The sequence below is a fragment of the Protopterus annectens genome, chromosome 8.part0, assembly GCF_019279795.1.
Source record: "Protopterus annectens isolate FY-2018-M chromosome 8.part0, PAN1.0, whole genome shotgun sequence".
NCBI classification, from domain to species: Eukaryota; Metazoa; Chordata; order Ceratodontiformes; family Protopteridae; genus Protopterus; species Protopterus annectens.
The window spans coordinates 752,559,470-752,572,307 of record NC_056741.1 but is presented as its reverse complement, the minus strand read 5'-3'; the positions used below and the strand labels follow the sequence as shown (position 1 = coordinate 752,572,307).

The following is a 12,838-nucleotide window of genomic DNA, read 5'->3' as shown; positions in this document are numbered from 1 at the left end:
AAACTGGCTGAGTGACAGAACCCTCAGGGTCAGAGTTGCTGGCGCCATGTCAGACTCAAAGCCTGTCACAAGTGGTGTCCCACAGGGTTCAGTCCTGGGCCCACTCTTGTTTGGCATCTACTTTTCCGAAGTACAAGCAAACACAGGAGGGTTATGGCTGACAAAGTTTGCAGATGACTGCAAACTGGGCGCCATAGTAGAAAACACATCTGACACAGATATCCTTCAGAAGGGTCTCACAGAAACGGATAACTGGTGTCAGAGCCACGGCCTAAAGTTAAATGCCAAAAAATGCATAGTCATACCCTTCGGGAAAAACAAGGTTACCACTAGCTACCAAATAGGTGGCAATCCACTGAGCACAGAAGAAGTTATCAGGGACCTGGGGACCCAGGTTGATAGTAGTCTGTCATTCGACACCCATGTAGCTAAAGTAGTTAGGAAGACCTTCTACATTGCCCACCTTATCATGAAGGGATTCTCATCTAGATCAAGGGAGGTCATAGTCTCCCTTTACTCATCACTCATCAGACCAATGATTGAGTACAATGCCCCATTCGGAATGTATCTGACCCGACACTTGCAGCAGCTGGAAAGGCCACAAAAGTTCCTCACCAAAAGGATAAAGGGTCTCAAAAATCTGTCCTATGCTGCCCGACTGAAAGAACTCCAGCTCTATTCAGTCGCTTACCGCTTGCTCAGAGGTGACCTTTGCCTAACATACAAGGCCATGTCAAACCCAGATTTGATGAATATGCTTCACCTCAAAAAATCTAGATCCATCAGAGCCACAAGGGTGGGAGACTTAAACCTCGATACGGCTATTAATAGGACGTGCTGGAGGGATAGATTCATCACCCAAAGACTCCCTATGCTGTGGAACAAAATCCCGGTACATGTGAGGCAGAGCACCTCGCTGGCCTTGTTCAAGAGAAATCTTGACCAATGGATGGGAGATCGCAGATATACCCCAGGGATTACCTCAGTGTCACTGCTCGACAGAGGCACAGCAAAATAATGGGTATAGTTCCCCATACTAAAGGGGTGGCGTAAGCCACAAAACGATGGGCTAGGCTTGTAAATGCCCTCGGGCAGATAGCCTAGTATGAACCTATGAACCTATGAACCTATGAACCACTGCACCACTGTAACTTCTATCCAAAATCCTGAAATACCTGGGTCCCAACATTCTTATAAACAAATTTAGTCATGATTTCACTCAAGGGCTTCTATCCAAAGCCCTGAAATACCTGAATCCTTTACACTCCTAATTATCTCTAATGATCATTTACTGATCTTGGTAATCAAAATCAAAAATGCTTACTCCATGGGACCTGACAATATACCTAATTAATAGTATTAAATGTGCTCTTGAAGACCCACTTCCTACACTGTTTAACCTAAGTTTAGCTATTGGTTTTGTCTGTGATGAGTGATGCCGGGTAGTCATGATGTTCTTCCATATGACCTTACACCTGATCTAGGTAATTATGGACCTATCAGTCTTACAAGCCTTATCTGCACAATCATGGAACATATTATAATTGACCTACTCAACTACAATATCAACCCCCAGCAGTTTAAAGTTTGTGAAGAGGCTGGTCTATTGCATCTGGTAAATTTCTTTTAAAGGATTATGAAGTCCATAGATGATGGCCAAACAGTCCACCTGGCATATATTGATCTGGTCAAGATCATTAGCACCATTCCTCTTGAATGCATTAACAATTGGTATTGGGCTATATGTGATACGATGGATAGCAAACTGGCTGAAAGGCAGAAGCAACGCATTATAAGTTGTAGGAACATCATTCGAATGCATAAAATAGACTTTCAGTGTTTCTCAGAGCTCAGTGTGATGATCTCCCCTTTTTGGTACTTACTTCTTAGATCTTCAAGCTAATAACCAAGATCTCTAGCGAACAGAGTATGGAGACAATTGTAAATTGGAGACTGTTGTTGAATAACCCTTCTACCCAAACCCACCAGCATGAAATCTGATTAAAAATCTCTTGATGTACTACAAATGGGCTTAAACTAAATTGCAAAATGTGCAGCATTCATTACTTTTGGTAGACACTGGCTTCCCTCATCATAGTACACAGGCATTTCACCAGTACAAAATGAAAATCTAGTCAGGGATCTGGGAACTTGGAGTGATAATTTCCTCTCTTCTGACCCTCATCTGAAACTGATTATCAGTATATCAGTTTATTTAACACAAGCAATTGCAAAAGGAATATCTTCAAAGTCTAATGAGGTAATGACTCCCTTCTATTCGGCACTGATTATTGACCAGTTATTGAGTACAATATCCACTTTGGGATGTATCTCACTAAATATATTAAATAATTAGAAAGACCCCAAATGTTCCCAACTAAAAAGATCTTCAAATTTATTATCAGTAATTAGAAAATTATGAAATTATGTTTGAGTTAGAATGTTCAAATCAGGACAGTAAACACATCCTATAGCCACTAGAAATGGAGTGAGACAATTATGCTAATTTGCACAATGGCTTTTACTTTAGAAAGATAATAGTGATGACAAATATGATTTATCTAAGATTAGTGACATCTGTTGTCCTGTAATTTGCTACACAGTTAAAATTGTCTTTTTATTTCTTACAAAATAAAAAACTACAGTGCCAGATTAATAGTCTGGAGGAAGATATGAGGGCATTTGACTTAAATAATAAAACAAAAATACATTTATAACTTTTAACTTCAAGAAACCAATGCATCATTTCTGCTTAAAAGATAAAATGACAGTAAATAAAGTATTTAAGAAAAAAAAAACAAATCTGAGATTGGTAATTAGAATTTGTACTTTGACTTTTTGTGTCAAAAAGCTGAAAAACATATTATTTATACAGAGTGGAGATGAAAAAAACTGAGAGGAAGAGTATTACATTTGTTGACTACAATAAAATGTAAGATGTACTCCATAATACCATATCTGCACTGAAATATGTGTGTGTCAGGAGGTGGGGGTGTTAGGGATTAGAGATTACGTAATGAAAAAATAAAGTAGGTAACTTTAAAATTGGTCATTTTTATTCCCAGATATTTATAAAATGGCAGGAATTTGGAATGGACAGAGAAAGCAATCTGACTAACTGGATACATCTGAAATCAAACTGAAGAACTAGCCAGAAAAGCATGAATGAAGAAAGAGAAATGAACTATAGGTTACATGTACAAGTCAGTGTGCAATAGGTTGGTGAACTGAATATTAAAAAAATATAGATTTACATACCTGGAAAATATTAAAAGAAAAATATTCAGTTTAGTCTTACATTCCAGAAAGATCATTAAGAAAGAATGGAGATTAAGAGATAAAGGAAAAATAAAACAGAGTAGATATTCTGATTACTTTGCAAAATTATATTTTAAGAGAATAAAAATAGATTTGGATATGATTGATAAAAGAAACATGTTAAACAAAAGATAAAATAAAAATGCTGACTTCAGCCTTGCAGATGTGGCATGCCAATAAAAGAAAATTTGACACACATTCTCTGTTTTTTAAATCTACAGAGAAGTCAATGAGAAAGCCATAATAACAATTTTAAGTTTTGAATACCAGACGATCTGGCATAGTGAAGTGGAAGATCTTTGTGAAATTTTGTTTACAATTTTACATTATAACAATGTCCTAGAAATGATAAATTGGATTTGTGAAAATTTATTTGAATGGGAAAGCATGTGAAAATATATTAGTGACAAATTAATTATTCTTCAAAGTTATGAAATAACTTAAGATTTTTTTGTGTAATGATTTATGAAATTTTATGTTTTGCTTGATTTGTGTATTGAGAACCTTGCATTTTTAGCATGTTTATTACATAATATTATTTTTTGTAACAACAATTGCTTGAAATAAGTGAATCATATCAAACAATCAATCAAATCAGTTAACAAGATCACAGTCCTAACGTCAATCCCCTATCAAGATAGGCTGGCACCCCTATCTCTTTATAAAGTATCTTATATGTTTATAAGTGGAGCTTTCTGTTTTCTTCATTGCTCCTCAAGAGAAACAGTTGTCTTGGACCTCCTGTTTCAATGCATGTCCAGTGGCTCTACCTACACTAGAAAAATGAGCTAAACATTCACCAACATATACATAAAAATGGGGGAGAAGTTTATTACTCAGTCCCTCCCAAACTTCTGAAATAAAAGTTAAACAATGCAACTTACTAACTTCCTTTAAACTTAACCTGCATGCATATTTTTTCAACTTCTTTGTTCAAGAATTCTATACAAAGCCAAAGATAATGAGAGGATAAAAGCTCACAAACAGGCACAATTTTTAAATAGTATTTGAATTTTTGTAATATTACTAGAACAGCATATTTTGCATCAACATAAATAGTCTGAAAAATAAGAAGTATGAGACTTAGTATAGGAGAGCAAGATAAAAAATATTAGGTAGCAGGGACATTCTGCAAAATTCTGCATATTTCAGAGGTTTCCATAGATGACTGGATGTGTATTCAAAAATGGGCTTGGGGCTTGATTGGTATGGTGCTCCTAGTAAAAGGAAGTGTGGTCTCAGGGAAGTTGCTTCCTGTTTCACAGACCAGCTTGAAATGCCACAGCAATTTTGGATCCAGAAAATCAAAGACCTACCCATCATAATCAACTCAGACAGATCCAAAGCATGCCTTTATATATGTTTGCTACAGGCTGTTATGTAGTTCCCTTTGCTTAGCTTTTTGTGTTATGAAAGACACTGCCCTTTTTAATCTTCTCTGCCTCTTTAAGATTGGTGGCAATACAAATACCACACAAAAAACTTAACTTCCATCATCAAGTTTATAAAAAACTGCTGGTGCATAAACACTAAATGCAGAAAATCCCATGCTTTAGATATAGACTCCCTGTGCATATCAAGGAGAGTAACACCCTGGCTACTTTTTTATAAATAAATAAGTAAAGTGCAAACATCTAACTAGAAAAATCTGCTGCACAGAAAAGAAACATACCACAAGCAAGTAACAGTGGTCAACAATAAAAAAGAACATGACTATTAAAACAGAATAAGAGATTTTTTTCTTCTTGTCCTCAGCTCATTTCTTCTTTTTATTTATCAGTAGTAACTATAGTAAAAGGGCCATTGTTTGTTGAAAGAGAATAGAGAATGAGGAGGCGAACAAACACAACATTTTGGACAATGACATTTTTCTGCGTTGCACAGGTTGCCTCTGAGTGCACAAATTTAGCCGATCTTTGAAGAACACTTCAGTAACTTGAAATGAATATAAAACACTCATGCACTTCTACTTTCACATTCACTCAGTTGTATTTCCTCTCCACTATTTTAGCTTTGAGGAGTTAAACTATAAGGCAGTCATCATATTTTTCTTATGTTGGTCGCTTAACTTAAAAAGGAAAAAACAGTCCCACTTTTATTCATCGCATACTTTAAATGCACAGTTTTAAGCATACATATTCTAACACACACACACACACACACACACACACACACACACACACACACACACACACACACACACACACACACACACACACACACACACACACATATGCATTCTTACAATGCACACACACTTTCAGATACTTAGGACTGCAAACCCTGGGCTTATAAAAGGGAGAGGATATTCCAGTGTTTTATGTAAGAAAGTGATGTCATACAATGGATCAAAGATGCAGATGGAATGGACATATGTGTGTGTGTGTGTGTGTGTGTGTGTGTGTGTGTGTGTGTGTGTGTGTGTGTGTGTGTGTGTGTGCGTGCACGCGCGAGCATGTCTGTGAAAATTAGATGATGAATGCTTCTCATTAACATTACAGGCATTCTTATTCTTTTGGCTTTTCCCAATTAGGGGTGACTACAGCAGATCACCTGTCCGCTCATGTTTGGCAGTGGAGTTTTATGGTGTCTAGTTGCCAGCCCAGCACCCAACCTTCCACAGAAGGCACACACATGCACTCACACCTAGGGCCAATTTAGAGTGTCCAATCCACCTACAGCATGTCTTTCGGGAGGTAACTGGAGCACCCGGAGGAAACCCACATGACCACAGGGAGGACATGCAGACTCTGCACAGAAGGCACTCCAGCCAAGGATTGAACTGGAAAATCTCTTGCTGTGAGGCAGCAAAGCTAACCACTGCACCACCGTGGCTGCCCTATTAACATTACAGGAATTAACTCACCTAATCCAGACATTTTTTTTTACTTTTTTACCAGCACTATTGCATTTATTATGTTAAAGGTATTAATGAAAAACTAAAAGATTGACATGACTTCAAGGAACATTTCTCTAAATATGCATACATTTGTAAACTGCACAAAATGCATCATGCAGAAAACCAAGAAAATGAAAAAAAAAACTGTATCACAGTAAAAAGAGATAATTAGTGATGATGGATCAGGTTGTGGTTCACCCTCATGGTTTAATTGTGCAACAGTCCATACCATCAGCATTGCTTTTTGCTTAATATATGTATGTTCATAGGTTCATAGGTTCATACTAGGCTATCTGCCCGAGGGCATTTATAAGCCTAGCCCATAGTTTTGTGGCTTACGCCACCCCTTTAGTTTGGAGAAACTATGCCCATTATTTTGCTGTGCCTCTGTCGAGCAGTGACACTGAGGTAACCCCTGGGGTGTATCTGCGATCTCCCATCCATTGGTCAAGATTCCTCTTGAACAAGGCCAGCGAGGTGCTCTGCCTCACATAAACCGGGATTTTGTTCCACAGCATAGGGAGTCTTTGGGTGATGAATCTATCCCTCCAGCACGTCCTATTAATAACCGTGTCGAGGTTTAAGTCTCCCGCCCTTGTGGCTCTGAGGGATCTAGATTTTTTGAGATGAAGCATGTTCATCAAATCTGGGTTTGATATGGCCTTGTATGTCAGGCATAGGTCACCTCTGAGCAAGCGGTAAGCAACTGAATATAACTGGAGTTTTACTTTTTTGCTTTTTATATAGGTCATTGTTTACCTAGCAGATACATTATGCTTCTTATTTCTCTTTATGCTTCTGTAATTGTCTAATGCAGCAGGCACTGAACTGAATATATGTAACTAAGTTGAACTGCAATTATGTGCACTGTAATCCCAAACAATGGGTGCAAAAGTTCAGTGAGGTCACTCCCTCCTTATAACCATAAAACTGATTTGATTTCTGACTGAATGCATGGTTATGGAGCTAGACAAAAGAAAGGACTAATGCATCACTGGAGTCAACACTGAAAACCTCACATGAAACTAGAGCTTTCCCAATGACCCCAAGTGTGCCCCGGGTCACCTGATATTCAGGTGGTGTCCTTTGTGCTGAAGGAGTCAGATGAGAACAGATGGGAGACAATGCTGACGGTACCTCCTCTCTATGAAGAGAGGCTTTTGAATTGTCCTGCTGCATGAATGTTATCTGGAGGCAAGGCTTGGGATTGTAACTTCATGCAACAGGGACCAGGCATGTGCAAGCATGGAAAAGCATTGTCTGAACTCTCGTTCAGCAAAGAGAGTTTGGGTGCGAGTGTGTGTGTGTGTGTGTGTGTGTCTGTGTGTGTGTGTGTGTGTGTGTGTGTGTGTGTGTGTGTGTGTGTGTGTGTGTGTGTGTGTGTGTGTGTGTGTGTGAGTGCGTGTGTGTGCCTGCATATGTGTGTGTGTGTGTGTGTGTGTGTGTGTGTGCGTGTGCGTGTGCATGTGTGTGTGTGTGTGTGCGTGCATGCGTGCGTGCATGCATGCGTGTGTGTGTGTGTGTGTGTGTGTGTGTGTCTGTGGGTGTAAGCATGCACTTCTTAATCCAGCAAAGGATAATAGCTTATTGGCATCCATCTCTTGGCCTGACAGCTGTTACTTAAAATAATGGTTCCATGAGTTAAATCCCCACTGGAAAGAGTTACCCATGGAGTGTGTGGGACAAACAAGATGAGAAAGGAATTTGCCTTAGTCATTCTAAGGGGATCCAGTATCTGTCTGCCTGAGACGACATGGTCGACAGACCACGATGTTTTGCCAGAGATGGCCTGCACCTGTTGCCCCTGGGATTCCGGATACTGGCTAAGGGTTTTGCCACCCCATAGTGCCATTTTTAGGCAAGGTTCAAATGACAAATTCACCACCGTAACAGGAACAGGCAAGCAAAAACTGAGGGTAATGCTACTCAATGCTAGAAGTCTAAATCTCAAAATGCACTCACTTGAGGCACTCCTTAAAATGGAGAACATTGATATCTGTGCAGTGACTGAGACCTGGTTCAAGGCTCTAGAGAGCACCCCTGCATTACCAGGCTATAACTCATACCACACTTTTCGGCCATCTAACCTGTACCAGAACACCAAAGGTGGAGGTGTGTCCATATTCATTAAGGATATCCACACCTCCAGGCTAGTTGTGCAGCATAATGCATCCAAGGTTATCCAACTGCAATTAACTCTGGGCAAAACTGCAATCCAAATTGTAGCTTGCTACAGATCCCCTACCATGCCCCAGGATTCCCACTCCTCTTTTCTTGATATACTGGAAAATATTAGGGTTCAACCAAACACCCTAATAATGGGCGAATTCAACTACCCCACCATTAACTGGGAAAACTACTCATGTACCAACTCCTTCACTCAATGCCTTCTGGAATTCATAAATTCAAATGCCCTGGATCAACTTATCCACACCCCCACCAGGGGCAACAATATCCTAGACCTAGTAATTTCCAACTTGAGTGACCGGTGTTCCACACCTGAAGTCAACTCCTTGGTCAGATCTGACCATAAGCCAATCACCCTAGATATCTGCATCCCGCCCCCACCCACCATTAAGGAAACCATGGTAAAAAATTTCTCTAAAGCCAACTTCATGCTTCTTAAGACAGAAGTGGTGAACTTTGTGACACCCATGCAGATGGACAATACAGTTACGACTGCTGAATCCTACACAAATGCACTCTATAAGCACTTACACGAGTGCATGCATCATGCTATCCCAAACAGAACCAAGATGCTATCCTCCAAAAAAAGGAAGCCAAACTGGTGGTCCCCGCCATAACCAAACTCTACAACAGAAAGAAGAAACTGTTGCAAAAGAGAGTAAAATCCCATGAGTGGAGGAGCTCCTGGTCAGCCTCAGTAAGAAGCTGAGATCCCTTATAAGATCCTCCAAAGCTAGCTATGAAAACAAAATTGCCACTGATTCTAAGGGCAACCACAAAGTATTCTATAGTTATGCTTTGCTGAAGAAGTCATCCCAAATGGTATGACGAAAAGCGCTTCATATGTATTTGTGGTACAGAATAAACTACGGAAGAATTTTGTTATTACTATCAGACCTGGTTTTCTCTTTGGCTGAAGCTCTTCTTTAGTTCATTGGTATTCTATAGTTATGTCAAGAATCCAATGGCAACACCCAGGTCTGCTCTGAGTTACAGCACAATGGCACAAAAATTATAGAACCAACTGATATTGCCAACATCCTGGCAGATAGGTTCAGTGCTAACTTTATCCCCCTCTCACCCCTTAAAGGGCCCATATCTATACAGGAAGAATGCAGAGTCCCTGTAATCACATTTATGCAGGTAAAAGCTGCACTCTCTAAAACCAAAAACACAGCATCCATGGGACTGGACAACATCCCAGGTTGCGTTTTACACGAACTTCAGAATGAACTGGCTCCCAACCAAAGCACCATGTTCAATCATAATCTCACATCAGGCTTTGTGCCCACTGAATGGCACACAGCAACAGTTATCCCACTCCACAAAGGGGGAAACCACCACTGATCCTGGGAACTATTGCCCTATTAACCTGACGAGCCTGGTCTGCAAGGCCATGGAACATATCATCATGGAACTCATAAACAAAGACATTGGTAACTTCCAAACTCTGGACCCCACCTAGTTCAGGTTTGTGAAAGGCAGATCATGCCTTCTGAACCTGATCGACTTCTTTGAGGCAATCACCAAAACCGTAGATGAGGGTAAGGCGGTTCACACAGCCTATCTTGAATTCGCCAAGGCTTTCAACACCACCCCCCATTCTGGAATTATAGCTAAACTCATTAAACTAGATATAAATCCCTACATGACAAGATGGGTTGCCAACTGGCTCACTGACAGAATCCACACTTTAAAAGTTGCGGACTCCAAATCTGACTTCAAATCTGTGACAAGTGGAGTACCACAGGGTTCAGTTCTGGGACCTCTCCTGCTTGGTGTCTACTTCTCTGAAGTACAGGCTAACACAGAAGGCCTCTGGCTAATGAAGTTCGCAGATGACTGCAAACTAGGAACCATAGTCGAGTCCCCAAATAATGTGGACATCCTACAGAAGGGCCTCACTGAGACAGATGCCTCATGCCAGAGGCATGGCCTCAAGCTCAATGCTAAAAAGTGCATTATCATCCCCTTTGGTAAAAATTATGTACCCATGAACTACCACATAAATGGCAGTCTACTTAATGCTGAATGTGTGATAAGAGACCTTGGGACCCAGGTGGACAGTAGTCTCTCTCTCCTTTGATAATCACATTGCCACAGTAGTCAGGAAATCCTTCTATGTGGCACACCTCATCACAAAATGGTTCTCATCCAGGAAAAAAGAGGTCATTGTTCCCCTCTACTCAGCACTCATTAGACCCATTATAGAGTACAATGCCCTTTTTGGAATGTACCTCACAAGACATCTGCAGCAGCTGGAAAGGCCACAGAAGTACCTCACAAAGAGGATTACTGGCCTCAAACAGATGCCCTGCACTGACCATCTCAAAAAACTCCAGCTTTACTCTGTAGCATATCGCCTACTCTGAGGTGATCTCTGCCTAACATATAAAGCTATGTTAAACCCAGAGCTGTTGCACATGCTACACCTAAAGAAATCCCAATCCCTCCGAGCTGCATGCTCTAGGGACCAAAACCTTGTCACCACAATAAACAGGACATGCTGGAGGGATAAATTCCTGTCCCAGAGACTTCCTATACTCTGGAACAAGCTAGCCATCTATGTCAAGCAAAGTTCCTCATTAGCACTCTTCAAGAAAAATCTTGATGAGTGGATGTGAAATAGAAAATACATCCCAGGGATCACTTCTGTGGCTCTGCTCGACAGGGGCACAGGAAATTAACTTTCTTGGGTGGCGTAAGCCAGGGAACCTTTTTGGCTAGGCTTACTTAGGCCCTTGGGCTGATAGCCTAGTACCTACCTATGAACCTATGAACCTATAGTCAGGCAAATGTGACTTGATGGTCAGGCAAGGAAGAGGTCAAAGAGCTCACAAAAGAAATAAACTAACATCACTATAAGTGAATATCATTTAATGAAGTAATGTAACAATCAGAAAAGAAAACATGCCACACAAAATGATGAGAGGATTTAGTTGGTGGGACTGAGGGGTGAAACTCTACATCTCTCAGTTGCTGCTAAGGTGCTCTTGGAGTACTGCATTCCATAGTGTGGCCTTTATCTTAAGAAGAACATCTGCAATTCATTAGTTGTACAGTACAAGCAAGAGGCTCTAATCATCCTACAAAGCTGCTGAGGTTTCATATTAAAAGAACACTAAAACTAATTTATAACCTAGTGATAGGGGAGCAGAACCATAGGGAAGATGTGACTAAAATATCTATGTAGTTAGGAAGGCATGTTGAAGTACTATGCTATAATTCATCAAATGGGTCTCCATCATTAAGTATTTAAGGGACGATGAGATAGTTAAGACAGACAGAAAACAATGAGCACTTTACCAGGGATAGATAAGGATCTTTGGAATATACTTCATACAGTGGTTCTGAGTCAAACACTCTGTAAATGCATTCAAGTTAAAAATGGGCAGACCAAGGAAAGAAGTAACATCAGGCTTGCTCCTAGGATGCCTAGTAAACTACACAAGGATAACAATGAGCCCTCTGACTCTAGCAGCCATTCTTTGTTTCTAACTTTTGGGAATCTAGGGTAGCACATCATTTTGTTATATTCAAATTTATTTTTATAAAGCTCAGGGAACCACCACTGCATTTAATTGTATAGTGTTAAAGCAGATTTGATTAAATTTGTATTGTTCATCATTTTGTAATTTTCAGTTGTCTAAAAGTTAGTGAATTAATACTGTTTAACCCTATTCATGTGCTAGTATTAACAGAATCCAGCGTACTAGATGCTTAGAAAATTCTGCAGTAATTAAAGTAATTCATCTTTAAAGTTTAGAAGTGTCCAGATAAAGTCAACCAGCACAGGGCTCTGAGACTTCATATCTCTGGATTCAGCGTCAGCAGTCAGATCAAAGATTTAGATGCCTAAAACACTCTCTGGTATGTACATTCTTTCAGCTTTAGGTTTTGCAAGCAATCCAAAGTGGACTCAGCTTAGTCAGTCTAATTTTGTTGCCTACCATTGCATAATTTTGTTTTGCTTTTAAATTAGATGTTACTCCAGTGTTTTATTCAAGTTATCCTTTCATCTCACTGCAAGGATTATGAATTTGGAGTGAGCCTACAGTGAAGTGTAATTTCAACCTTCTTCTTTTAGTTTTTCAGTATAAAGTTGTGATTATTTGGCTATCTACAAATGCAATTAAGGCAACAGGAAAGGGGAAGCATTAGACTTTTAGTTTTGTTACCTGCCTGTTTTCCAAACCAGGATTAATTGACAATGAATTTGTCTGGGCTAATGTACTGAATAAAAATGTACTAACCACAGATGCACACATACACAAGCACACACACAAATACATACAGAGACAGACGCATACTCAAACATGCACATAAAGGAGCAAACTCGCTTATACGCACACACACACACACACACACACACACACACACACACACACACACACACACAAACACACACACACACACTTACTCATGCATATATAC

General features: G+C 39.9%; 1 protein-coding gene across 1 annotated transcript in view; it reads right to left on the bottom strand.

The window, feature by feature from the left end:
- The window catches only part of HCN3 (hyperpolarization activated cyclic nucleotide gated potassium channel 3), a 1,184,329-nt gene that overhangs the window by 17,235 nt on the left and 1,154,256 nt on the right, over positions 1–12,838 (bottom strand). The window lies entirely within an intron of this gene.